The sequence below is a fragment of the Schistocerca cancellata genome, chromosome 5 (genome assembly GCF_023864275.1).
Source record: "Schistocerca cancellata isolate TAMUIC-IGC-003103 chromosome 5, iqSchCanc2.1, whole genome shotgun sequence".
In the NCBI taxonomy this organism is placed as follows: Eukaryota; Metazoa; Arthropoda; class Insecta; order Orthoptera; family Acrididae; genus Schistocerca; species Schistocerca cancellata.
In genome coordinates, this window is record NC_064630.1 from 438,017,336 (window position 1) to 438,044,224 (window position 26,889).

The 26,889-nt window shown below is 40.8% G+C and overlaps 1 long non-coding RNA gene across 1 annotated transcript in view; it reads right to left on the minus strand.

Moving 5' to 3' along the window:
• Positions 1-493: 493 nt before the first annotated feature.
• Positions 494-26,889, minus strand: part of LOC126187988 (uncharacterized) — a 103,088-nt gene continuing 76,692 nt past the window's right edge. Inside the window, exons 2-3 of the long non-coding RNA XR_007537817.1 lie at positions 5,412-5,645; positions 494-1,251 (exon numbers count right to left, since the gene is read on the minus strand). This is a non-coding gene — a long non-coding RNA (uncharacterized LOC126187988). The remainder of the gene's footprint in view (positions 1,252-5,411; positions 5,646-26,889) is intronic.

Genomic DNA, 26,889 nt, shown 5'->3' on the forward strand with positions numbered 1-26,889 from the left:
AATAGAATACGAATATAAGACACTGAATAAACACATTGTCTGTAGAATAAATACCTATGGCCTGCTGCATCAACATTTACACTTACCTTTCATGCTGAAAAATCATGCACGGAATGTGAAGCATAACATCCACAGTAATTACTGGTAGTTTTGATGTAAATCATAACAAAAAAATCCCTTATGGCAAGTATTGCATTTCACATCAATTGATCGTATGCTGACTGCTGACTGCAAAATGGTTGGTTCAAATGGCTCTGAGCACTATGGGACTTAACATCTGAGGTCATCAGTCCTCTAGAACTTAGAACTACTTAAACCTAACCAACCTAAGGACATCACACACATCCATGCCCGAGGCAGGATTCGACCTGCGACCGTAGCGGTCGCGTGCTGACTGCAAGACAGCACAAACTCATCTGGACAGGAAACTGGTTTACAAGGAGAAACTGATTTGGAAGAACGCTTGATCGTTTTATTCATACAACGACTTCAAAAAGGTAATTAAATCACAACAGCACATGTATTAATAATGCTCAGAAAACACATAACACTCAGAGTTTCATAACATCAGAAAGTCAAACAAAACAAAATCAGTACAAATAAGGAATCAGTGATAGAAAAAGTGATGACATTAACATTTCTACTGTTTGTCTGAATTAATAGCAAACAGATTCTCTACCAATCCCCAAAACATACTCTCCTCATGAAGATACAAAGACTGGATTTCCATATGTGAAACATGCATCCACATCATGAAAGTTTCAGTAATTTCGCTATGTAGATTGAGAAAATTACCATGCGTAATCCATACCTCACTGAAAATTATTAAAAATATCGTATTGCAAATGGACTCTTTCCGCACACAATCAAAATACATATTAAAAAGCCTTCTATAGAAATAGTTTTCTCTCCTCATCACTGGATCTCTTCGCATTAGTGTCATTCAGCACATCACATACCAGAACATTAGACTACATCACAGGCAACACTGCAGGAAGTGCACTTCAAAAATCTGCATATTACATACTCTGCAAACTGCTATCAGTTTTCTGCATATGTTACTTCCAGTGTGTTAAATCATGTAAATTTTCAGTTAATGATTCGCAACAACAACAGATTACATGTGCACATATACATCCCACTCCACTCGCATCAGGATCGGAACAGTTTTTGCTGAAAGTGAAATTTTGTCAATATAGAACACTGAATAACATCGTAGTATCTGTCATGCCAAATATTCCTCCACCTCATCTGAAAAAAGAGAACAACATTGTTACATGTACAACTTCCCTAACCATCACTACTTTTCCATTGCTTATACATTAGAAAGGATCATTTCACATGTTTAACACATTTAAATTCATACAAATTCAAACCAAGGAAACAAAAGGATTACACAAATACATGAATATAATGGCACATCTTAGTCATTCCAGTGGCATGTGCACAGACTCATCATCTGTTGTTGTTGTGGTCTTCAGTCCTGAGACTGGTTTGATGCAGCTCTCCATGCTACTCTATCCTGTGCAAGCTTCTTCATCTCCCAGTACCTACTGCAACCTACATCCTTCTGAATCTGCTTAGTGTATTCATGTCTTGGTCTCCCTCTACGATTTTTACCCTCCACACTGCCCTCCAATGCTAGATTTGTGATCCCTTGATGCCTCAAAACATGTCCTACCAACCGATCCCTTCTTCTAGTCAAGTTGTGCCACAAACTTCTCCCCAATCCTATTCAATACCTCCTCATTAGTTATGTGATCTACCCACCTTATCTTCAGCATTCTTCTGTAGCACCACATTTCGAAAGCTTCTATTCTCTTCTTGTCCAAACTATTTATCGTCCATGTTTCACTTCCATACATGGCTACACTCTATACAAATACTTTCAGAAACGACTTCCTGACACTTAAATCTATACTCGATGTTAACAAATTCCTCTTCTTGAGAAACGCTTTCCTTGCCATTGCCGGTCTACATTTTATATCCTCTCTACTTCGACCATCATCGGTTATTTTACTCCCTAAATAGCAAAACTCCTTTACTACTTTAAGTGTCTCATTTCCTAATCTAATTCCCTCAGCATCACCCGACTTAATTTGACTACATTCCATTATCCTCGTTTTGCATTTGTTGATGTTCATCTTATATCCTCCTTTCAAGACACTGTCCATTCCGTTCAACTGCTCTTCCAAGTCCTTTGCTGTCTCTGACAGAATTACAATGTCATCGGCGAACCTCAAAGTTTTTACTTCTTCTCCATGAATATTAATACCTACTCCGAATTTTTCTTTTGTTTCCTTTACTGCTTGCTCAATATACAGATTGAATAACATCGGGGAGAGGCTACAACCCTGTCTTACTCCTTTCCCAACCACTGCTTCCCTTTCATGCCCCTCGACTCTTATAACTGCCATCTGGTTTCTGTACAAACTGTAAATAGCCTTTCGCTCCCTGTATTTTACCCCTGCCACCTTCAGAATTTGAAAGAGAGTATTCCAGTTAACATTGTCAAAAGCTTTCTCTAAGTCTACAAATGCAAGAAACGTAGGTTTGCCTTTTCTTAATCTTTCTTCTAAGATATGTCGTAAGGTCAGTATTGCCTCACGTGTTCCAACATTTCTCATCATCTATAATCAGCTTAACTTAATACAGCATAATACCAGACAAAATGTGCTATCTGCATAATCTAATATAGTTATAAATTGTACTAGTATATCTCAGAATCCGTGGCTAAAATAACACAATCATAAAGTGTCCATACACATTGCCTCAGTAGATATACACTCCTGGAAATGGAAAAAAGAACACATTGACACCGGTGTGTCAGACCCACCATACTTGCTCCGGACACTGCGAGAGGGCTGTACAAGCAATGATCACAGGCACGGCACAGCGGACACACCAGGAACCGCGGTGTTGGCCGTCGAATGGCGCTAGCTGCGCAGCATTTGTGCACCGCCGCCGTCAGTGTCAGCCAGTTTGCCGTGGCATACGGAGCTCCATCGCAGTCTTTAACACTGGTAGCATGCCGCGACAGCGTGGACGTGAACCGTATGTGCAGTTGACGGACTTTGAGCGAGGGCGTATAGTGGGCATGCGGGAGGCCGGGTGGACGTACCGCCGAATTGCTCAACACGTGGGGCGTGAGGTCTCCACAGTACATCGATGTTGTCGCCAGTGGTCGGCGGAAGGTGCACATGCCCGTCGACCTGGGACCGGACCGCAGCGACGCACGGATGCACGCCAAGACCGTAGGATCCTACGCAGTGCCGTAGGGGACCGCACCGCCACTTCCCAGCAATTTAGGGACACTGTTGCTCCTGGGGTATCGGCGAGGACCATTCGGAACCGCCTCCATGAAGCTCGGCTACGGTCCCGCACACCGTTAGGCCGTCTTCCGCTCACGCCCCAACATCGTGCAGCCCGCCTCCAGTGGTGTCGCGACAGGCGTGAATGGAGGGACGAATGGAGACGTGTCGTCTTCAGCGATGAGAGTCGCTTCTGCCTTGGTGCCAATGATGGTCGTATGCGTGTTTGGCGCCGTGCAGGTGAGCGCCACAATCAGGACTGCATACGACCGAGGCACACAGGGCCAACACCCGGCATCATGGTGTGGGGAGCGATCTCCTACACTGGCCGTACACCACTGGTGATCGTCGAGGGGACACTGAATAGTGCACGGTACATCCAAACCGTCATCGAACCCATCGTTCTACCATTCCTAGACCGGCAAGGCAACTTGCTGTTCCAACAGGACAATGCACGTCCGCATGTATCCCGTGCCACCCAACGTGCTCTAGAAAGTGTAAGTCAACTACCCTGGCCAGCAAGATCTCCGGATCTGTCCCCCATTGAGCATGTTTGGGACTGGATGAAGCGTCGTCTCACGCGGTCTGCACGTCCAGCACGAACGCTGGTCCAACTGAGGCGCCAGGTGGAAATGGCATGGCAAGCCGTTCCACAGGACTACATCCAGCATCTCTACGATCGTCTCCATGGGAGAATAGCAGCCTGCATTGCTGCGAAAGGTGGATATACACTGTACTAGTGCCGACATTGTGCATGGTCTGTTGCCTGTTGTAGTTATCATAATATATGGAGACATTCATTCTACCACTGTGAAACAAAACATCCATACAAAAACACTGATATTGTTTCATCACATAATACTTATATCAAATCACACACTATTGCAACGAAAAGAAAATTACTCAAAATACACTAAATCTTTCTGATCAGTCACTTCACTACACATGTTACTTTCAACACTGAAGATTACCAAAGATTCTCAATGTCGAAAATGTGATTTGAAGTGTTTCGCCTTTTATTTCACACTTTTACCAATTCCTATCTCATTTTCAAAACAATTAGCGTTACTTCACAATAATTCAGGAGGAGAAGTTTCTTCATATACATCTGCCCTGTTCCATTTCTTCAGTCAGTATTTGTCTCCCAGTTAATTGTCATATAAATATCCCTGTGGTTGCTACCCTTCAGTTTTCATCAGCACCTTTGTACACCAATATATTACATATATGTTGTGGTCTCTCATATTCTCTAAAATAAATTCTAATTAGAATCCTTTCAAATGTACAGTCATGTTCACAGTTAATTAATGGAACAGGCACCATATCCTCCACATCGTACAGTCATATCATGCAGACTAAAAGACACCCAGCTGTGAGGTCAAAATTCATTTGTCGACATAAAAGGAATGAAACAGAACTTCATCCAGATGACTGTTTTTAATAGTGGAAATAGGAAATCAAATACTGAAAGTTGCAAATATGACAGCTTATTTTCAAGTTGTGTTTACAAGAAGATGACCTGCCAATGGATCAGTCCATCAGTAGTGTATCGCCAAAATATTTCTGAAACACATCTAAAACAACATATCCAGTGGAATTATATATCCAATACAATACAAAGTACTGCAATGTGAACGATATTATTTGTTTAGTAAACGAAACCGACACTGGATAAAACAAGTACACGGAGATATAAACACAGTTCACCCAAAACACACAATTGAGTCTGAAGTAGACAAAATTTTCTGGACATCACTGTAAACAAAACCAACAAGTTTAAGAAGCAATATATCCCTCCATGTCATAGATCAATAGAAATCAATGTTGCAGTACAGGTTAGAGACGTTTTAACTAGTTTTGGTTTTCTTAACAAGTTTTGCATACTTATCAACAAAGAGATAATTGCTGCAACTTAGAATTTAGTTGTCACACATAACAATCACTCTGATGGTCATTCAGGAAATATTACAATTCACTTCAAGAGTTTTTATCATAAGTTTCAAAAATAGTACTTAGTCAGAAGATGTAGATGTAAAAACTCCTAAAATAAGTTTCCTTTCCTAATATCGAGAACGCTCCAAGAATATACCTGTCACTTACGATAACAGACAGCAGCGGAGAAAGGTCTTCTTCTCGTTGCATTACAGCCCAGCGTGGATCTTAGCCTGTTCAACAATTTTCCTCCATTCTGGCCTCTGCGAACCGATTTTCCGCTTCACTTAGACTCTAAGAGGTTTTGTATCTTCTTCCACATTGTCTACCCATCTTACTCTCTGTTTTCTTTCAGTTGTTCTAGATTCAAAAACCATTTTAGTCGTTCTTCCAGTACCCATCCTAAAGACATGTTCAAGTATCAGAAGTGATAATTTTAAGATAACTAAGTTATGAAGACAGTGCAAGTAGCTTCGTTAGTTTTCAGTGTAGACGCAAACCAATAAAGCCAATTACATTATTTGTAATTTCATTGTCAACGCTGATTCTTTCAGAATGAGGTGTAAATAAAATTTCTTTGCTTGTTCAGTACTTTTGTTACCTTTTATCTGCCTAACAAACATGTTATCTTATACCTACAATATGTTATTTTTACAAACTAAATAAGACTTTGGCATAGATATGAAGCTCAACTTTTTGTTCTTTGTTAATAAAAATATACTTGTGCATAACGATTTGATGAATGATGTTCAATACATTTATTATTTCAGTTCTTTTCATTTATTATCCCATTAATTCATTAAATCATAAATTACATAGTAAAATTTTATGTAGTTAAATAATAAACCTTAAGTACGCTGTTAGAGGCTTAATCCGAAAATTGCTCTAAAATGATTTATTCGCAGCTTAGTTATCCCGACATTTTTCGCGGGTTCAGCCCAGCTGTCTGTAGATTGCAAATACGGCGCTGATGGAGAGTGTCTTGTAAATGAAAATAAGACAAGCTTAAAAGAAAGTGCATAATTATGTCAAGAAGGGCTAGGGAGGTGTGTGTGTGTGTGTGTGTTTGAGCGTGTAATAGATCATGAAACGAGACGCTGAATGTTCTTTGCTTTGGTTAGAAGTAAAACACTTGAAAAACATAGACAGACTGTAGCAAGAAAAAATTTCCTGAATAAAAGAAACGGCTTAACATATAACATAAATTTAACTGGCTGAAAGCCTTTTTGAAAATATTTGTTTGATATGCAGCCTGGTATGTAAATTAAGCATGGACGACAAGACGAGAATAGGAGCTTTTGAAATGTGGTGCTACAGAAGAACTTAAGTTTGAATTGTTATGTCGTATAACTAATGGAGAGGTACTGAATCGTGTTGGGCGAACAGAGAATTACAGTAGTACTTCCCTAAAACAATCAGTAGGTTGACAGGACACGTCTTGAAGCATCAAGAAATCGTTAATTCGTTAAGCAATTGTAATATATGTAGTTCTAATTTTCAGAGGGAGACCAAGCGTTAAATACCGAAGCCAGGATCAAATACTTATAGAATACGATAGTTACGATCACAACAACAATTGCTTCAGATTTGAACTTTGGGTATATTTTCTGTCTAATGTTCTCACATCGTAACAACGCAGTGTGCTCTGTAGGAATGAACAGATCGATGAACGTCGCAAGAAATTATTCTCGCGGAGCACGAAAGATCGTCATGGGTCATTCTACATCTGCTTCCAGGTAAGTACATCACTGCGCGCTGGCGTGGATTCATTGCGGCAGGAAGGCGCCGTAACACGTTCCGGCATCTCCTAGGGAAATTTTCTTGAACCCACTGCCACAAGTCGCCAGCGGAAATTTAAAAAGTACACATTTGTTAAATCACAAAGTAACTATAATTTGCCACTGCTCCGGCACCAGTAAAAGCGACGATGTTTGACACATTGTGACGTTCGCGTTCAATTGTGTTGCCTATTTGCAGTAATAAATATGACCTCAGATGAATTCAGTTGTAATACTGTATGAGACAGCAAGAACTAGTAAAGATCCAGAAGTAGTTTTATACTATCAAAGTTATTGTAACATACTGACAAAAGTTGTGAGGAAATCAAGAAACATGTATGTTAGAGAAGAAATTGACAACTCTGGCCATAAAACAAAATCAGTATGGAATGCTGTTAGAAGGAAGACAGGAAAAGTAACCACTGGGGTAGGTAGTATTACTGTTAAAGAGAACGAGACCATCCTAACCAACAATACACAAGTAGCTAATGAATGTAACAACCATTTCGTAAGTGTAGGAGATATAAATTAGTGAGAACAGTTCAAAAGAAAAAGCTAGGCAGTACATGGAAGAGCCTATTTTGAAAAAAATTAGTCAGATTAAGTTTCACCTAACAATCTCTTGTGAAATAAGTAAAATTATTAAATCTCTGAAAAATAAATGTTCTGTTGGAGTAGATGACATCTCTAATAACATATTAAAACAATGTGGAGTAATGACAACTGTTGTTCTGAGTCACATATGTAATGCATCACTAACTCAAGGTATTTTCCCAGACAGGTTAAAATATGCCATTGTCAGGCCTATCTGTAAAAAGGGGGACACCACAGATGTCAATAATTATCGGCCAGTATCCTTGCTTACAGCAGTCTCAAAAATCTTTGAGAAAGTAATGTACTCACGAGTGGTTAGTCATCTCAACAGTAATGGGATACTTAGTAAATTACAGTTCGGATTTCAAAAATGCTGTTCCACAGATACAGTTTCACTGTCCACATAATAGAGTCTTTAAATAGTAAGATGTCACCAATAGGAATTTTCTGTGACTTCTCCAAAGCATTTGATTGTGTGAACCACGACATTATGTTACAGAAATTACAATTCTATGGTATAAATGGTATAGCTTATGAGTGGTTTAAGTAATACCTACAGAACAGGAAGCAAAAAGTTTCCTTATATAGGTCAAGTGATTTAAATAAGTTTGCCACATCATCTAACTGGGGTGAAATTACATTAGCTGTTCCACATGGTTCAATCATGGGTCCCCTTCTGTTCTTGATGATGTGAATGACCTCCCTTCCTATCTGAAACAGGAAGCTGAACTGACACTGTTTGCTGATGATACAAGCATCATTATTAATCCAGTAAAAGAAAGTCAAATTGAAAATGATACAAATAAGATCTTTGGAAAAGTCATTAAATGGTTTTCTGCAAATGGGCTTGCTCTAAACTTTGAAAAAACACAGTACATCCAATTTTCTACTCCAGAAAGTGCACTTCCTTCAATAAATATAACACATCAACAGAAGTCAGTAGACAGGGTAGAGCATACTAAGTTTTGGGTGTACATATAGATGAGAATCTTAATTGGAAAATTCATATTTTGTATCACCTAATGCGACTAGGTTCAGCAACTTTTGCGATCAGAATAATTGCCAATTTTGAGGATATAGAAATTAGGAAGCTAACATACTTTGCATACTTTCACTCTCTGATGTCATACAGAATAATATTTTGGGGTAACTCAACATTTAGACAAAATGTATTCACTGCTCAAAAGAAAGTGGCTAGAATAATGTGTGGGGTTCATAGTCGCACATCTTGTAGGCATCTTTTTAAAAGATTGGGAATTCTTACAAAAACCTCACGCTACATCTACTCGCTAATGAAATTGGTTCTCAACAACATGGACCAGTTTAAAAACAACAGTGACATTTATGATTATAATACCAGAAAAAGAAAGACTTACACTATCCTTTGCTCAACCTATCTTTGGCACAGAAAGGGGCAAAATATGCTGCTATAAAAATTTTCGACAAATTACCAGATGAAATAACGTGTCTGACAGACAGCAGTAATAGCTTCAAAAATAAATTGAAATCATATCTCCTTCACAACTCCTTCTATACCATAGATGAATTCTTGAATAGGAATAAATAAATCTATAAATATAGTAGATGCATTTTGTGTCATTTAAGGGAATGGAGTAAATAATATAAATATTAATCTTTAACTCTGTATTGTAATATATATATATATATATATATATATATATATATATATATATATATATATATATATATATATATATATTGATAAACGACCATCAATTTTGCACCATATATTAACTCTCTCATTTGCATTAATTCTTCTTCTGTTCCTTGTATACAATGAGAAAGGCTTGTCCATTGTCACAACACAAGTACCATAATTCCTGTCAGCAACAACTCCAATTGCAAATGTTCTATAACAGATAAGGTCTCTGTCATAGTAAGCCTCCAATCCTGCAAGACTGGGTTTGGTGTCTCATCAAAGCTGATAACAGTCTTGTACACTGGCATTCTTGAACGTCGAAATCCTCTTCTACGTCGGTACGGCATGGAAAGTCTAAAGTAGGGTATAATCAGAAGTGGGAATACTGTTGGTTATAAACAAAAATTACCAGTCGTAAAGAGCTTTTGACAACTCTTTCTCGGAAGTGATAACGCAAAAACAAATTTTAATCCATAGCGTAGTGTAGCGGCACCGCACGTGGCATTCTGTGAAACCAAACAATGCTCCAGGAAGTGCTGCGTTTAACTATTGTTAATTACGTTAAGACAGTGACAGGGCATCTGATTCGACAATAGTTAGGAAGCGCCTCGTAACTAACTAGACAACAATACTTCGAAGATAAAGAGAGTCGGCACGGCAAAGAAGAGCTGCTTTTAGCGACTTCTTTCGATCCGTGGAACAGCTGTGATCATTCGTGCTGTTATAGACTTGTTTGAAAATTCTGTGATGAATTAAAAACTTTGTACTCTAGATTCTGTGGGGGGGGGGGGGGGGAGGTGGAGGGGGTCAGAGACCCTTTTGCACACCCACTCACCCTCCACTCGGCGGACGCCTATGATTGTCGTAACTTCGAGTGAACATCTACATCTCCATCAATACTGACATTACAGTACAGAGGCTTTTAGCAATTACCATGGCTAGTAGGAAGTAGTGAATCCGCTGCTATCACCATGAGAACGTCGTCCTATGGCATAACGTTTTCTTAGTTGGTCGAATCATCCAGAGGCTCCATTGGATTACTGTCTATTGGAGAACTAATATTGGTGGTAGTAACGTCCCTGCTCTTCCTTGACGAAGTTTAGTGTCTCTAGAGTTGTCTGAAGTTGTCAAAAGAGTGACAGATTTGTTGTCCATTTATTCTATAAGAGCTCCAATTTTGCACTGGAACTGAAATTCCCCTCCTTTCAGCGCATATATCTACTTCATCACTGATGGCAGTTTCTCCAGTTTGTCTCGTAGTGCTTATAGAATAGATACATCGCTGTTTAACAGTATTTGCATTAGATTCACAATGGTGAAGAAGTTGTCAAATGCTGCCACAAAGTGTACAACAATACGAGAAACTTCGCTCATCACACAATAAACAAATGAGTTGATTGAAGTCGCAGTAGCATATACCGTATTTTACGGAATATAAGACGCTACGGACTTTAAGACGCACCTTAATTTTTAAGGTTGCCAAGCCAGACTAAAAAAAAATTCTTCGTTTATAAAATCGAACTTACCTTCTAAATCCCTGAAAATCGACATCTGAGCTTTCTTCTTCTTCTTCTTCTTCTTCTTCTTCTTCTTCGTCATCGTTGCTCTCTTTTTATATAAGATGGTCTTCACTACCATCGAGAGAGTAACTTATACGGCACTTCTTGAAAGATTTAGCGGTAATGCTTCTCTCATTCTAGTCCATGATTGTTTTATCCACTGACACACTTGTCGCTTTAAAACTCCCTTCGGCGTGCATTCATGTTGGGTTTCATCCATTATACATTTATTATACTCCCCTCTCTTACATACTTTAAATGGTTTATCTATCGAGACATCAAGAGGTAGAAATTTTGAAGTAAGTCCTGCCGGAATAATAGAAAGCTGTGAATTTCCGTGTCTCAGTTTCTTTTTTCAGAATTTTTGGAATGCCTACTAAACTGATCTAGCACAAGAAGAGAACTCTTCTTTAGCAGAGCACCTTTCCTTTTCTCGCACTGTCTGTTAATCCATAATTTCATAACGGGCTCGTCCATTCAACCCTTGTAATGTCCGTGAATAACACCTGGCGGTATTTCAGAAGGTTTTGGCATTGTTTTTCGATTGAAAATGATCGTTGGATTAAGTTTAGAAGCGTCAGCACAAAACAAAAGCACAACAGTGTAGTGCATTTTTTCATGTCCACTTGTTTTTAAGGTTACTGTTTTAGCACCTTTCATAGTAACAGTTCTGTTACTCGGAACGTCAAATGTCAGAGGAGCTCCGTTCACATCCTCTATTTGGGTTAGTTACACACTTTCAACTTTGAATAATATAGCGATGGAAGGAACACTCTTGTGGCATTTTCGGAGATAGGCCTAATCCGACTTTGGTTCACATGACACTTCATAAACCTGCAGCACCAAACAACTCCACACTTAAGCCTGTAGAGACGAGGACACATCCTGCGCCACTAAAGGTGCAATAAGATAGTACAACTTGGTGTTCCAAGCTATCTAGTAGCTGTGTTTATAGGCACAATGGTTGGAGTTGGCGCAGCAGTATTTTAGAGAACAGCTAATGAACTGTAAGTGGCAGCTGCTGCTTGTACAGTATTTATTGCAATAATATCTCGGCGACGAAGAAATTTACGTTGGCATAATAGAAGATGGTGGAGTAGACCTTGGATTTTAAGACGTGACGACGGCGGTCGGGAATTGCACAGTCTATTACACGATGAACTGAGGATGGAGGACAGGGAATCGTACAGCAATTTTCTGAGAATGGGAGGGATGGAATTCCTGACATTGCTTCGTTTAGTAGATCCAATAATAACGAAGCAAGACACAGTTATGTGAGAATGTATTTCAGCTTCAAATAGGTGAGTAAGTACCATGATATAAGACCAGTATTCTTAGACTGCTGCACATACAGTGCATGCTTGTAAGCTGTAACTAATTAATTAATTTTCTTAACGTTAGTTCTAACGCTGAGGTTTCTAGCTACTGGAGAAAGCTACAGAAGCCCAATGTTTTCATACAGAATACCTGGAGACACGATATCCTCACTTATTTCTTACACGCGTTTACCAGTGCTTGAAAGATTCATACATGAAGGCAGGTTGATTTTGTTAAATTTCACGAGAACATGAGTAAAATAAGTTAATGTAATAACACATTCAAATAAACTAAAAAGTACAGTATGGGAACCATTTTTGTTCAGATGTGTTAGTCTCAGCAAGAAACATATTTCGGGGGGGGGGGGGGGGGTGTCTCCTAGTGCCTCTGCCACAACTTTTTGGCTGACTGATTGACTGAGGGGATTTTATGGGACTAAATAGTGAGGTTAACAGTCCCGCGTTTCCGAAGTTACTTGTGGAAGAGAGGTGATTTCCTAGAAGTGGAGGATCGATTCAGAGGGGTCAATCCATAAAACGAGAAAATTAACACACATAGTAGAAGGTATAAAAGGGTACATCAAATCTAGAAACTGGGAAAACAGAACGATAAAAGAGTGGTGTTCGTGCGGGGGAGTAGTCAATGGCTCACAGACCGAAAAATCATGAAGAGAAGCCACAAACACAATCGCTCTACCCCTGCTCCAGGAGTACAGCAAAACTTTATAGCTGAATATAAAAACCACTGTTACGTAGGAATCGTCTGCTAATATTAAAGACAAAGAATCTGTAAGGCAGTACTTAATGCGAACGCCCAAAAGAAGGGGACATTCCACCAATACATGAGATACTGTCAGTCTGGCTTCAAAGCCACGTTGTGGGGGTGGATCGTTACGCCACAGAAAAGAATGGTTGGGCTTGGTATGACCAATGCGTGGACTCATTTCGATAGGAGCAGAAGGAAGAGTGTCAAACTGCAATAGTGTCTTTGATTGTACAGAATTTATTACTGAGAGTAATAGAGAAACAGATGTCATTCCACTTTTGAGCAGAGGGAGAATTGATGTAATTCCACATATCTGCACCTGGAATCATGAAAGGGAATGGCGGATAAGAATTGGCCTCGCTAGAAAAACGGTCAGCTAGTTCATTCCCTAGGATGCCCACATGACATGGGATCAACAGAAAGACAACTGAGAAGGCGACACGGCCAAGGGCAGAAAGAAGGTCATGGATAGCCGATACCAAAGGGTGACTACAGTAGCATCGGTCTACAGGGTGATGTTTTTCCCTGTGTGCAAACTCTAGGGATTTATCGGTGAGGTTACGGAACAAGAAAGGTCTAATGAACTTATGTCCGGAAATACATGGTTTCAGTGCTAGAGACCATTTATTCAATCATACATTGTTACAGAGACTGCGGTCTAATATACGCTGTATCATGCAGCCACAGTTCAGTGTGTGTTGTAAATGGTTTCCATGTGCCTCAACGCTTGCGTGTACGCGCCGTATCATGTTCTGTCTCTCACGTTCACATCGACCAGTGTGCATGCAAACAGAGTCAAAGGCAGTATGAATACGCTGCTCCAGTGTCTCCACATCTGGAGTGGACTCTACATGCACGATACTTTTGAGATGGCCCCACAACCAGAAATTGCACCGGTTTAGATCCAGTGAAGAGCAGGCCATGCAGTTGGACCCCTTCTTCCGATCCATCGACCAGGGAAGACATGACAGAGTCATCCGAATGTTAATGGCGAAGTAGGCTGGAGCACTATCATGTAGCAGCCACATAACCCTCGAATCATCAATAACCCTTCTTCCAGCAGGGAAGGCAAAGTCACTCACAAGGAACGCCGATAGTTCCAGCCTGTTAGGCGGGGTGGAAAGAAGACTGGTCCCAAAATATATTAGTCAATTATCCTGGCCCACACATTCCAGCTGCTCCGATGCTGATGATTCGCTGTCACTATACCGTGGGCTTTCTGCATACTGTCCCACAAATGGTTGTTATGAAAATTAAAGATACATTCCGCATAAAGGTGGCCTCATCTGGGTGTAGGATGGATGAACAAATCCCCAAATCGGGGTTGCCTGGTGAAGAAACCAGTGGCAAAATTGCTCCCAATGTGGAAATTCGTCGCTAGTAAGCCCTGCACACACTTTAAGTGATAACGGAAGTAACAATTGTCACGGACAATGTTGCACATGGTCGTCTGGCTTACTCTATACTGGCGGGACAACTGCCTGGTGCTGACACGGCGATCGCCTTCCACAGTGTTTATTACATTTCCGCCAAGTCTGGTGTGCGAACATTTCTGGTACGTCCTTAAAGACTTCCTGCTTGCTCAAACGACCATGTCTAAGAAAAAGGGTGAGGCAGTGTTGCAAACCTTGAATGATGTGCTTGTTGTCGTCGGGGATAGGTTTCTTGATACAACCTTGCTGCCCACTGCCCATTGTCATTAGCCTTTCTGTAAGAAAACACGGTGTCTGTAATCTCTCGATTCGAATATAGAACCTTTGTTTACAACGCTGCATCACAATCACTAAAAGATGAGTCAGCAAGAGCAGTGAATTTGGCACAACATAGTCAATTACTATTGCAAGAGAGGGCTCTTGAGGAACAGTACCACCCTCTAAGAGGAAACCATGCTTACTGCAGCTATGGCTGCATAGTATAGTGCGTATTAGACTGCAGTCTCTGTAACAAAGTGTGATTGAATAAATGGTCTTTAGCATGGAAATCATGCATTTCCGGACATAAGGTCAATAGACCTTTTTTGTTTCGTATCCTTTCGTCGATCAATCCCTAGAGTTTGTTCATGACGGAAAAAACACCCCGTATAGCCTGCAGGCTGCTTATTGAGTCGGTAAATATTAAAACACTGTAGAGGGAGGAGTAAACAATGAAGGGCCCTGTTAATGGCTAGGAGCTCTTCTGTGAACCCCATAGTAAATGGTATTCCATGCCAGTAGATGTGAAAGCGTATCTTGTCTCCTATATCGTATTAGAGCCATCAGTATAGAAGATGGTAGAACCTCGGAACTCTGCAAGGATGGAACATACAAGGTGCTGGAGTCCAAAGGGGCGACAGAGACCTTAGGATCCTGAATAGGTCGGTCCTAATCCGCTGTCTAGGCACCATCCAATGGAACGCGGTAGTGCGGGAGGAATTACACGGGATACATTCCAGTGAGTGGAGGTGGATATCCCGACAGAAGCAAGTGAGACGTGTTCCAGCTGGCAATTCCACCCAGGGGTGTGTATCAGGAAGGAGACATTCCTCATTTGCAAAGAAGATAGGGTACATGGGATGGTCAGAGAATCAGCGAATGGCGATTGCGTAAGAACCAAGAGTGGGCCCCATCGGATTTGTAGAGGGGGAAATCCCCACGTCTGAGAGGAGACTGTCAACGAGCACCAATAGCTAGATGCACTCCGCAATGATGAACAGCGCTGAGTAGTTTCAGAGTGGAAGGAACTGCTGAGCCATAAACCTGACTACCGTAATCTAGTCTGGACAAAACAAGAGCACATACAGATGGAGAAGGGTAGCATGGTCTGCACCCCAATATGTGCGGGCCAGGAGGCAGAGAGCATTAAGCTTCGGCATGCATGGGGTCTCAAGGTGGAGTATAAGCAGTAGCCACGTCAGCTTTTTATCAAAACGCCCAATAAACGGGACTGCTACATTATCTAGGCGCTGGTCGTCTAAAGCTGTGGATCGGTGTGTACTGTGGGTCGATGGCAAAAATGCACAACCGGCGTTGTGGAGGGAGAAAATTGGAAACCATGGGAGAGGGCCCTCACAGAGGCCCATCCCATGGTGTCTTGGAGCTGGCATTCAGCAGATGCTGCTGGGTGGGACCTACACCAAATGCAAAGATCGTCGACATACAATGATGGGGTAGCAAGAGGCCCAACAGAGGTTACAAGACTTGATGGTTATGAGGAAGAAGATGGTTATGAGGAGACACTCAACACAGAACCCTGTCGACACTGTTCTGAGTCCGAGGGGTGCTGAGTGAAGTGCCATCTGGAACCTGAATGAGCCAATGGAATAAAAACTCGTGAATAAAAATCTGAAGAGGGCCACGAAAGCCCCAGTCATGGAGGGTAAGTAAAATGTGGTGGCTCCAAGCCACATCATATGCGTTATGCACGACAAAGAAGGCAGCAACAAGATGCCACCGGTTAGTAAAAGCCTGTCGGATTCCAATCTGAGTAAATGATCGTTGAATATCGTTCTTCTTGGAAGCCACGCTGATATGGGGACTAAAGACCCCGAGATTCGAGTACTCAGAACAATAGAAAGCTAACCATCCTTTAGAGCAGCTTACAAGTACGTCGGTCAGGCTAATCTGGCAGTAGATGTCGAGAGGTATTGGGTTCTTGCTGGACTTAAGGACAGAGATAACTAAGCTGTCTCGCCATTGCGAGGAAAGGTACCCATGAGCTGAGGAGATGTTGCCTCTGGGTAACTTCCAATTGTTGGATCATCTAGTTGTGGATGGAATCTGGACCTGGGGCCATATCCTGTGAAAAGTTAAGATCCCAAGAGTTCCCATTCACGGTTCAACTTGGTGGAGGTTGAAAAAAAAAGGGGGGGGGGGGGAGGGACTGTTCAAGTCAGCGTTTCTGCTGGAGAAAGGTAGCTGGAAAGGAAGAGGATGTCGATGCTGTCGCAAAGTGTGTCACGAGGTGTTCTGCAAGGACCGATGGATCGGTACACAGGGCACCCTGGAGGATAAGCTGATTATTGTCGGCAGCCCAGAAGGAGCTTGGATGAAACCGCAGATGAAGAGGCCTATGTTCCCAGGAAATAAACATGGCACTCCGAATGTTCCTATTTACTCTGCTTAATCAGACAGCGAGCCGAAGCATTGATATGCTTAAAAGCGATAAGGTTGGTCTGTGAAGGGTGGCATCTAAATCGCTGCAGTGTCCATCGATTGTCCTGGTTAGCGACTGCTACGTGCTTGGTCCAGTATTGTACCAGTCGAAGATGATGGAGACCGGTGGATAGGGGGATAATAGTGCCAGCAGCATGGAGAATAGTGGCAGAGACTGCCTTGCATGACCGCATCAGTGCAGTCAGAGAGATGTCAAAGTGCACAGCAGATGTATAAAAATGCCAACTGGCTCTGCAGAATGCCCAGTGTGGGAGTCTATTTGCCTGATGGTTGCAGGGGAACGACAATTTCACTGGAAAGGGATCATTGTCACAAAGATCATCATGAGGTGACCAATGTAGGGATGTCACAAGAGCAGGGGAGGAGATCGTGAGACTGATAGCAGTAAAGTGAATAGAAGAGCTGTAATTGCGGAGACAAAGTCTGTAATGAGTTGGTCAATTAGAAGACTCCTGTCTGTCGAAGTGGCACTACCCCACAGGAAGTGGTGTGCATTGAAATCCCCAAGGAGGAGAAACAGGGGTGGGAGTTGCTGTATTAAGGTGGACAGTTCAACATGAAGTGGCCTACCTGGAAGGAGGTAGAAATTGCAAACGATGATTGCTGGGATCGTTTGCACTCAACTACTGTTGCTTCCAGGTTGGTACAAAGGGGGAGCCAGTCACTAATGACATCAGTGCGAACCAAAGTGCAGACCCTCCAGATGCTATCCTGGAGCCGGCACACTTCCGACAGAACGTCCAATAACCATGAAACGTTGGAGAGTGGTCATCGCAGAAGTATGTTACTTGAAGAGCAAAACAGAATGTAGAATAAGGAAACAACGTGTTTTATTTCCAGTAGGTGATGATAATATCAGCTGCAATTCCACTGGATTAGTGTGTGGCGAGAGTCCAGGTTAGACATAAAGAAACCAAGAAGAGTTCACATCACCGGGTCAGTGGACATCACAGACAAGAACAAGGTGACATCCATAAATAAGAAGTCACTCAGGTTGCAAGGTATGATATGGCACCTCCAGGGGATGTCAGGGTGGGGGGCCTTGTCCTGGGACTCACGTTTCTTCTTCTTCTCCTCTTTCAGAGGATGAGAAGGGCAGGACACAGAGGGAGAGCAGGCTTTCCAAGATTGGGACCAAAACAGAGGGAGCAACCTTTGGGAGCACAGACGATATGTCTCATGGCCGAGTTGTGGTAGCAGGTTTCCAGCCTGAGAGACACTAGTGGGAAGGGGTTCAGGGGGACTGGGGAGCTCCATCACCAGTGGGTGCCGAAGAAGAGGCACTTCTCGATTGGAGAGGGATAGCAGCACCCAGAGGGGAAAGGTGTGGGAATTACAGGGGAGGGGGAGGAAAAACAGGGATGGGGCTGGGGTAAGGAAGAGTGAGGAAGGGAAAAGGATAGTGAGGAGGGGGAAAGTATGTAACAGAGGCAAAATTCGAAGAAAGTGACATCACATGGAGTCCATCATTTTTAGTGGGCCTCAGCATAAGTGGTCCAGGGACTTCTGCTCTTTGATCTTCTTTTCTCTCTTGTGAGCTGGGTTATCTGGCGAGCATGGAGTGTGGCGCGCATTGCACTTTACACACACACAGGTGGCGGAACACAGGGCTGACCTCATGGAGTGGGTGTCTACAGTCATGATGAAGGGGGTCCTCTGTACAGTGGGAAGACGCCACATCGCTCCAGAGTTCCTCATCAGTTTGTAGGATGAGGTCCAATGAATAATCACTCGCTAGACCATAGTCGGTGACTAGTGAGGGGTAGTAGACACCAGAACGTCGCCAATACGATCACAAGCACAAAGAGCTGCAGATTGGGTGGCAGAAGAAGATCAATAGGGAGCTCGGTCGCATCTAAATGAGAGATTCCACTTGGCCAAACCTATCCTCTATGTTCTCGACAAAAAAACAACGGCTTTATGGCAGTGAATGCGTTCCTGACCGTCCTACTACAGACCAGGTAGCGGGGAAAGTGTTTCATTCCAAGATGGCGAGCCTGACCCTCCTCCCAGGGGCTAGCCAGAGAAGGAAAGGCTGCAAGGTTATACGGAGCTGCATTCAATGAACATTTACCACTTAGAGAGACAGCCTTTTGAGAAGAGTCAGATTTTTGCATCTTGATATGCTTCATGTGCCAAGCATCCGACCTGATACCATCTACTGCGATCAGGAGCTCTCTCCTTGGGACTCAATGAGCCACAGCAATGGCTGTCCGGCACAGTGGTTGTTGCTAAGAGTTCTGATGCTACAGAAAGACAAGCTACCACTCATTGGCATACATGGGGAAGGAACAGCTGAGGTATCACAGTGTGATCCTTGTGTTGTCAAGGGGTTCAGCCAGATGCGTCCTTAACAACCTCACCACACGGACTGGTTACACATGCTGGTAACCTAGCAGGGTGGAGGGGGGCTACAGTGGGGAAGGAAGAGGGGAAGGAAAGGGGAAGAGGAATCCAGGCTGTAGACGCTATGGAGGGAGTTCTTCCACAGATGGCTCACACTAAAAGCAGAAAATTGAGAAGTGGAGGTCAAACCCCAAATGGAGAGCAAAACACCAAACAGGAGAACCCTCTTCCAGGCACTTAAATGTGATTTGCAGACTATCCATGTAGATGTAGACGTGTACATGAACGATAACAGCCAGGAGGAACAAAACTGCAGGCAGAGAACTGGGTGAATAGTCAGTTTGACATAAATCAGAAGACCAAGAGAAGGGAAGCAGTGGGCAATGGGGAAGGAGTGACAATAGAGAGGGAGGAGCACAGTGAATGAAATGCAGCCAGGGAAGGGAGAATGGGCTGCAATAGCTTGGAGCCCCATGTGCACCACATCACAGCTATGGCTGTGTCCAGGCATTATCACATATTTTTATAGTTTGGTAATTATATTCGACATGTAGCCCTATATTGTAAAAGTTTATGTTAAGAATTAAACCTTACAATTTATAGGCTAAAACTGTTTCAAACAAAATCAGTGCACTTCATAATTCATCATTTTCAGTTACAGTAAAATGTGTCTCATACATAGTGATTTTGGACTTTAAGATAAACTTACTTTTCAGTTCGCCTCTATGAATGTCACATTGACATATTCACATTAGATTATCTGTCTTTCAGATACCATCAACAGAAAAAGAATGGTAACATGTCTCAAAACAGTTTCAAGATATGTAGAATTTTCCAAATTGTCTTGGCGCCTTAGACAGGAAGGGTGTGGAATTATGAGCACCAAGATGTAAGGGATCATACTACCACAGTTACAAAGGAGGTAATAGCATTGTGTTACTGGCACTTGTTGATGTACAGTATAAATTTACATGTGTGGATGTAGGCTATAATGTGAAGATTAGTGATGGAGAAATGTTTCAGAACATTCCGCCCTGCGAAATTCTTACTGGTGCTTAAAATTTAATGAACATTCCTACATCAGAGATATTATCATGAGCTCAAACTGCAGTGTCTTCTATAGTTGTAGCTGATGATGCTTTTCCCTTAGCAGAGCATATAATGAAGCCATATAAGGGAAATCTAATGCAGCAACGAAAATATTTAATCACTGTTTGAGCAGGGCAAGAAGAATTTCCGAAAACGCTTATGGAATACTAAGCAATACGTTCAGAATTCTCCTTGAGAAAAGGAGCTATCTGTTGAAACTGTGGAGAAAATTTCTACTTGTGTGCTACATAATTTTATTTCTGGGCCTATGTGGGAAGAGTTATGTCGAACAACTGTAAAGGAAAGGGACGCAGATCACTGTGTTATCATTCCAGGAGAATGGCTGCAAAGTTATCTCTGAGACACCGGAAGATTAGGTAAACACAAATCAGTTAAAGAAGTACAGTGGTAGTGGGAATCTGTAAAAAAAAAATCAGTACTGATTCAGAGCCAAATCTTGAAAATAAGTAACGTAAATTATGACTAAAAAGTTAATACAGTACGCAGGAGAGTGTATGGTATTCATAAATTAATTTAGTTGATATTAGCAATAAATTTTGTAATTTGAATTTGGTATAATTACAATCCACATTCAAGATAAAGCACTACATTCAACTTGTATTTTATAGATATTAAGCAATTAAATTTTAATGGAAATAAACAGACTTGTTACTCAAAATAAAGAAGTAAACAGTCCTTTTACTCAAAATAAAGAAATAAACAGTTTTGTTACTCAAAATAAAGAAATAAACAGTCTTGCTACTCAAAATAAACACCTAAACAGTCTTGTTACTCAAAATAAACACCTAAACAGTCTTGTTACTCAAAATAAGCAAATAGACAGTCTTGTTACTCACTATTGCCCAGGTCTTCCTCTTATTCAGTACAAAGTATGTTAAACAGCTCTCTCTTAGCTTTCATCAACAGAGCTTGACTTTTTATTTGCTGTAGAGAAGCAGTTACATTTGAACCAAATATTTAAGTATCAGTTGGAGCAGTTTTAGGTTTATTTATGCTGGTCAGTATATTGTCAGCTCTTTTCAAAATAGCATTTTTTTCTTCATTGTAAGCTCTCTTACTTTTTTCCACTTGGCCATACCACTTCCACATGGATCACTGTTTGTTGATGACAATGATACTGTTTGAAATGGCTGGCCATCTTCTGCAACTTCATATTGCCTATAATTAAGAACTCCTCACTAAAATCAACGAGAGACTCTGGGATCTCACTGACAAGACAGTCATCCTAAAAATTAATGATAACAATTGTGCACAACCTGCAGTATGTACCTTATACTTTCTGTGATTGGATATTTGTGGCCAATACAGGACACTGTACGAGATCATGAGTCACGAAATCAGCCTCACATCGTATTTAATTTTAAGTTACAAAGGGAAAAAAAGGGTTCGATCCACAATATTCGAATTATAAACTTAACGCAATAGACAACCGAGCTAATGGTCAGCATATCTGCCTAGTAAGCAAAAAGACCCGGCTTCGAGTTCCGGCCGCAGCACAACTTTTAATTCACTTCTTCAGCTTCCAACGTTATCGAAGATAAATTAGAGACTTAAATGTCACAAGTGACAATATAAGAGGGGATGTAAATTGGAGTATTTTTTTAATGTTTACATAAATTTATTCACCAACGGGTATCACAAAACTTTTGGATTGTATTTAAATTAGATGTATACATGGCAAAAACATTGTATATTTGTTAGTGTAATGTATCTTGTGAAGCTCGCCAAGACAACGAGTTATCAGCTTAGTTTTTTCACTTACTTTACTAACTGCAGAGGAAACTGAACGGAAAAGTATTACTTACAGTGACGTTAGTGTTTTTAGTGTAGTCCATGCTTTCTTGTGTGGACTCTGCGCTGCAAATTCCTTTCCTTGCCTGAACGTGGTCTCGCAAGACCATAAGTTTCTTAAAATACCACAACGTGGGCTCATACACGTCAGCATATCCCATACCCCTTTTTGCGGAGTTTTTATTTTACTAAGTTCCAACACCAAAGTCTTGCGTATACTTTTCATCTTAGCAATAATTTCATCATGAGATGAAAATGAATCAACTATTTTGTCGAGTGAGTATTTCCTGGCGTGTTTCTCTGAAATGCGGGTAATTTTGTGTCATGAAAACATGTTTCCTGTCTGTAAGCCTCAATAAGAATTGATATAGCTTTCTTAAACCACTCCATTATCACACAGTGCACTACTCATAACAAAAGGTAAAAAAGAAACAGACGTATGCACTCAAATGGCAGCCATATGGCGCGGAATATAGCTTCGTTCGGTTGCATGCCATTTACCAGCAAAGCGATGGCACGCAAGGTAACTGTTCACACGAAGCAATTTACTCGCTAGGCCAGTCATGACACAAGAAATATCTCCGTCTGCACAGAGCTTTTTGACATAAAGTACCCAAATGTCGTAAAATCTAAGACTGATTCTCATCAGAACACCGGGTAGGAAAGTGTGACATTTACTAAGGCATTTACGACTAGCTTAATTGGCGCCAGCATATGCAGTAGAGGAAGTGAGGCTATTTGCAGATAGTGTTATTGCATTTGGGTTTGTGACAGTAGCAGGAAATTCTACAGAAACGCACGAAGATAAGAACTGCGGTTGAGCGACACTTAGTGAAGGATCTATGCGCCCAGAGCAAGTAGTGAAATGACCACATAAACCTAGTTGTAGAGATGTCAGTTGTCAGACCGGAATCCATAAGAAGAGTCCAAACAGAATGTAATTCATCCACGAGGGGCGGTACCTAAGTAAATACTAGTCTGAGAAATTCTTGGTTTGCTCGTACATTTTCCGTCTAGGATTAATAGCTGAGTTGGGGAAAATACAAACAAGAGCAGCGCGATTCGTCTCACATTTGTTTAGTCTGGGGGAGAATGAAACGGAGATGCACATCCAGCTCCAATTGCAGAGGTTTGAAGAGAACGGGGCTAAGCCATGATTATATACTATTGAAATTCCGAGAACACGCCATAAAGGGTGAATCATGTGTTCTTTCTATCGCAAACACATCGTCGAATTACGATGGCAAAAAAATCATGGAAAGTAAAAAACTTACAAACCCTTACAGAGATTCGTTGTACACTGCGCACCCTTCGCTAGTGGAAATGGTTAGGGGGAGAATGTGTAACGTGGGGCATATCATTTTTATTTTTTTGTAAGATATCGATGTGCATGTCAGAGAGAGCAAGTTGTGTTACTGTTAATCTTTGGCCTTGTTGTGGCACATCTTGGCCTTTGCGCAATCTGATACATTATTAGTTGAAGTGTCGTAGATGATACACCTATTCAGTAGTGCTATGTTGACTTGTGATTGTATCTGTTAGATGAAGAAAGATTTGTTGTAAAGGAAAGCAAAAATGAATATGATGTAGGTTCTGAAAGGCAAAAACAATATATATTTTTTAAAATATTTTTTGAGAGAAAAAGTTTGAGGAAGGATTGCACTGCGCATCTGGTTTGTCGGAAGGATTACTGTAGCTAGTTAACTTTTTTCACTTGCTTAGGCCTCAGAGCTGAGGAAAAGGTTACCCCACTGCCCTAAGCCATTCATTAACATATCAACTCATTAAGCTGTTTGGTTTGTTTAGAAATTCTCTGTTAAAATTGTACCCTTTTTAATCATTGTTCACTTTATTAAGCGTAGTATTGTTCAGATCAATCTCATGTGCGAAGATCACGCCAAGTTTTACTCTGTCTTTTTGACTTCTTTCTAAAATCCGTGTCTTGAATATCATTTTATACGAATAGTTACTGTCACCATCCCATTGTTTAAAAAACGTTCATCGTTACGCATTACCTCATTGCACCATGTGGTATGCCACAGTTTGATTATTGTTTGGAAATTTTATTTAAAAATAAAAATCTAGCTTAGCCGCTGTCTGCTTACTGTCAGCTGTTGTGCTTTCGAGAAATCTGCAACAATGTTGTCAAGGCGCGAGGTAAGTAGAAATTTTGATTATGGCTACATAATTGTTCTACTTCAGTTGCGCATCTAATATAAATACAAGTTGTATTCAGACCAGTTACAGTTCATTTCAAAAGAGGTTCTGTTTAGTCAAAGGTTAGCATTCGAGTTTAAGTTGGATAACTATTTGTGGGCACATAGTTTTGGTAATACGTAGACTTTTCATAGAGAGGGAGATAAATTTGGGCTAAATTTCATACAGAAACACATAGTGGGGAACATACATATGTCGACCTTTTCTGCCACGATTGTTCGTTGGTTCTTTTGGTAATATGTAGTCAGATGGTGTCGGATTTTTCGAAAGAAAAAGTACAGTTGCGCTAATTTTACTGATACGTTGTACTTCTTTTTTAGGCAATTCATTAAAAATTTCATGTTTAACTTGCAAAATTTTGTGTTGTGTGACGATTATCGATTACTCTATTACGTAAACAGTTGGCATAGTAGTACAGGTTCTGCGAGGATTTCATTCACTGCTAAGTATTTGCGTGCATGATAGTAGAACTTTGTTTGTTTGTTTTTTCGTTACTGCAATTTTATTTTTTCAGGAAATAGTGTTTCATCATGTCTGGCACAACCAAAAACAATATGAAAGTCTGTCGTAGCACAAGATAACAGAGTGTGTTACAAAATAACGAGTCGCTATAGAATGAAATAATCCACCTTGAGCAATTAGCAGCTATCAATATTTTACATGAAACTGCAGGAAATTGCGCTGATCCCTAATTATTAACCAATTTAGTTGACAATAAGGAAACCGAACAAACGATGGGTAATGAACACGCAAATTCTGAAGTTGAGTCGGTCGTTGATAAGTCGGCACAGTCTAGTGAAAGCTTACAAAAGTTGTCACAGTCGTGGGAAATATTACAACAGCTGGTAACAGAGAAACCAGAATCATGTTCTGCGGCAATGTCTTTTAAAGGAACACAACTCACATCACCTTCACTGACCCCAGTTATACAGAACCGCACTCCGCGAATCTGACAAAATTTCTAGAATAAATTAGTCAGTTTCTTAAAGAAACAAAAGATGAAATGAGTGAGAAAATCGACAAGTCACAGGAAGTGAATAGAAAATTACAGGAAGAGAATAGAAAATCACGGAAAGAAGTGAAACTGAAAATACAAAATTTCTCAGTTGATATTAAGGAAGGTATTAAAAATGACATTCAACCAACAATTATCAGTTTTGCAACTAGATTATTTAACCTTGAAACTGAACACGAAAACATAAAAACGAACCAGCGTAATGACAAGGGCCAATTGTTAGCTAACATCAACATTATAGATACGAGTGCGATAGTTTCACTGATGAAAGAACAGAACGAACAGCTTAACCAAAACGGTGAAAGAAATTAGCAAACAAATGGAAACTTTGACATTAAATTCTGAAGAACAAAAAGAACAATTTAGCACAATTTAATAAAAAAATCATTACCTGGCAATGACAATTGCAAATTTGTCAACCAGTGTAGACAGAGATTCAAATGACACGATAACAGTATAATTTTCAGACACAACAGAATATTAGTAACTAATAAATTTTATAGACAAAATTAATTGGGAAAATAAGCCTTATAGGAACACTACGACTGAAAAAGTCGAGGATATTGAAAGAAAGTTTAACCACGAAGACGAATTTGACTGTTTACGTTCGTATTCAGAAAATTTTGGTGACCATACAAATTTATGGCATTCCACGGGAACAGTACCACACACCCAGATACGACAATGAGTCGCTGACGTGGTGCAACAGAGAACAATCTGGTTCACACGAACACTTTTTGACAGTACGTAGTTTTCAGGAATTACAGTAACGAAATTCATCCCAAGTTTGGATTGATCAGCTCCTATATTCAGTACCACCAAACTGACCTCTTGAAAACAAATTATAATTTCTGTGCGTTTATTTAGAAAATGAACCTGCAGCAAGAATGCGCTCAATACTGCCAAAGCGTAAATGATTTCTACTAAGCATTTTTCTTAGCCTATTGGTTGGGGACTACACAAGATCGGGTGAAACATAGCACTATAATTTTACGAAACTTTGAACAATCTGACCTCTCTAGTCCAGCAAAATACTTTGTAGACATAGTACGCAGAAATCAGTACTTATCAAACCTGTACAGTCCGTTAGCGCTAATTCTCATTTGTGTAACAAAGTTACGAGGGTCGATCAATAAGTAAAGCCACGCATTTTTTTCTCAGAACATTTTTATTGTTAAGAGTCAGAGTTGGGTGACAATATACGTCATCATGTCTTATCCATGTCCTGTTCTTCTGCGTAGTCTCCATCACGTTCTATGGCCGTACGCCATCGTTGTGATGGAAGAGCGTGTATTCTCTGCTGGTAAAAGCTCTTGTGCCGTAGGTGTATACTTGTTTTCACT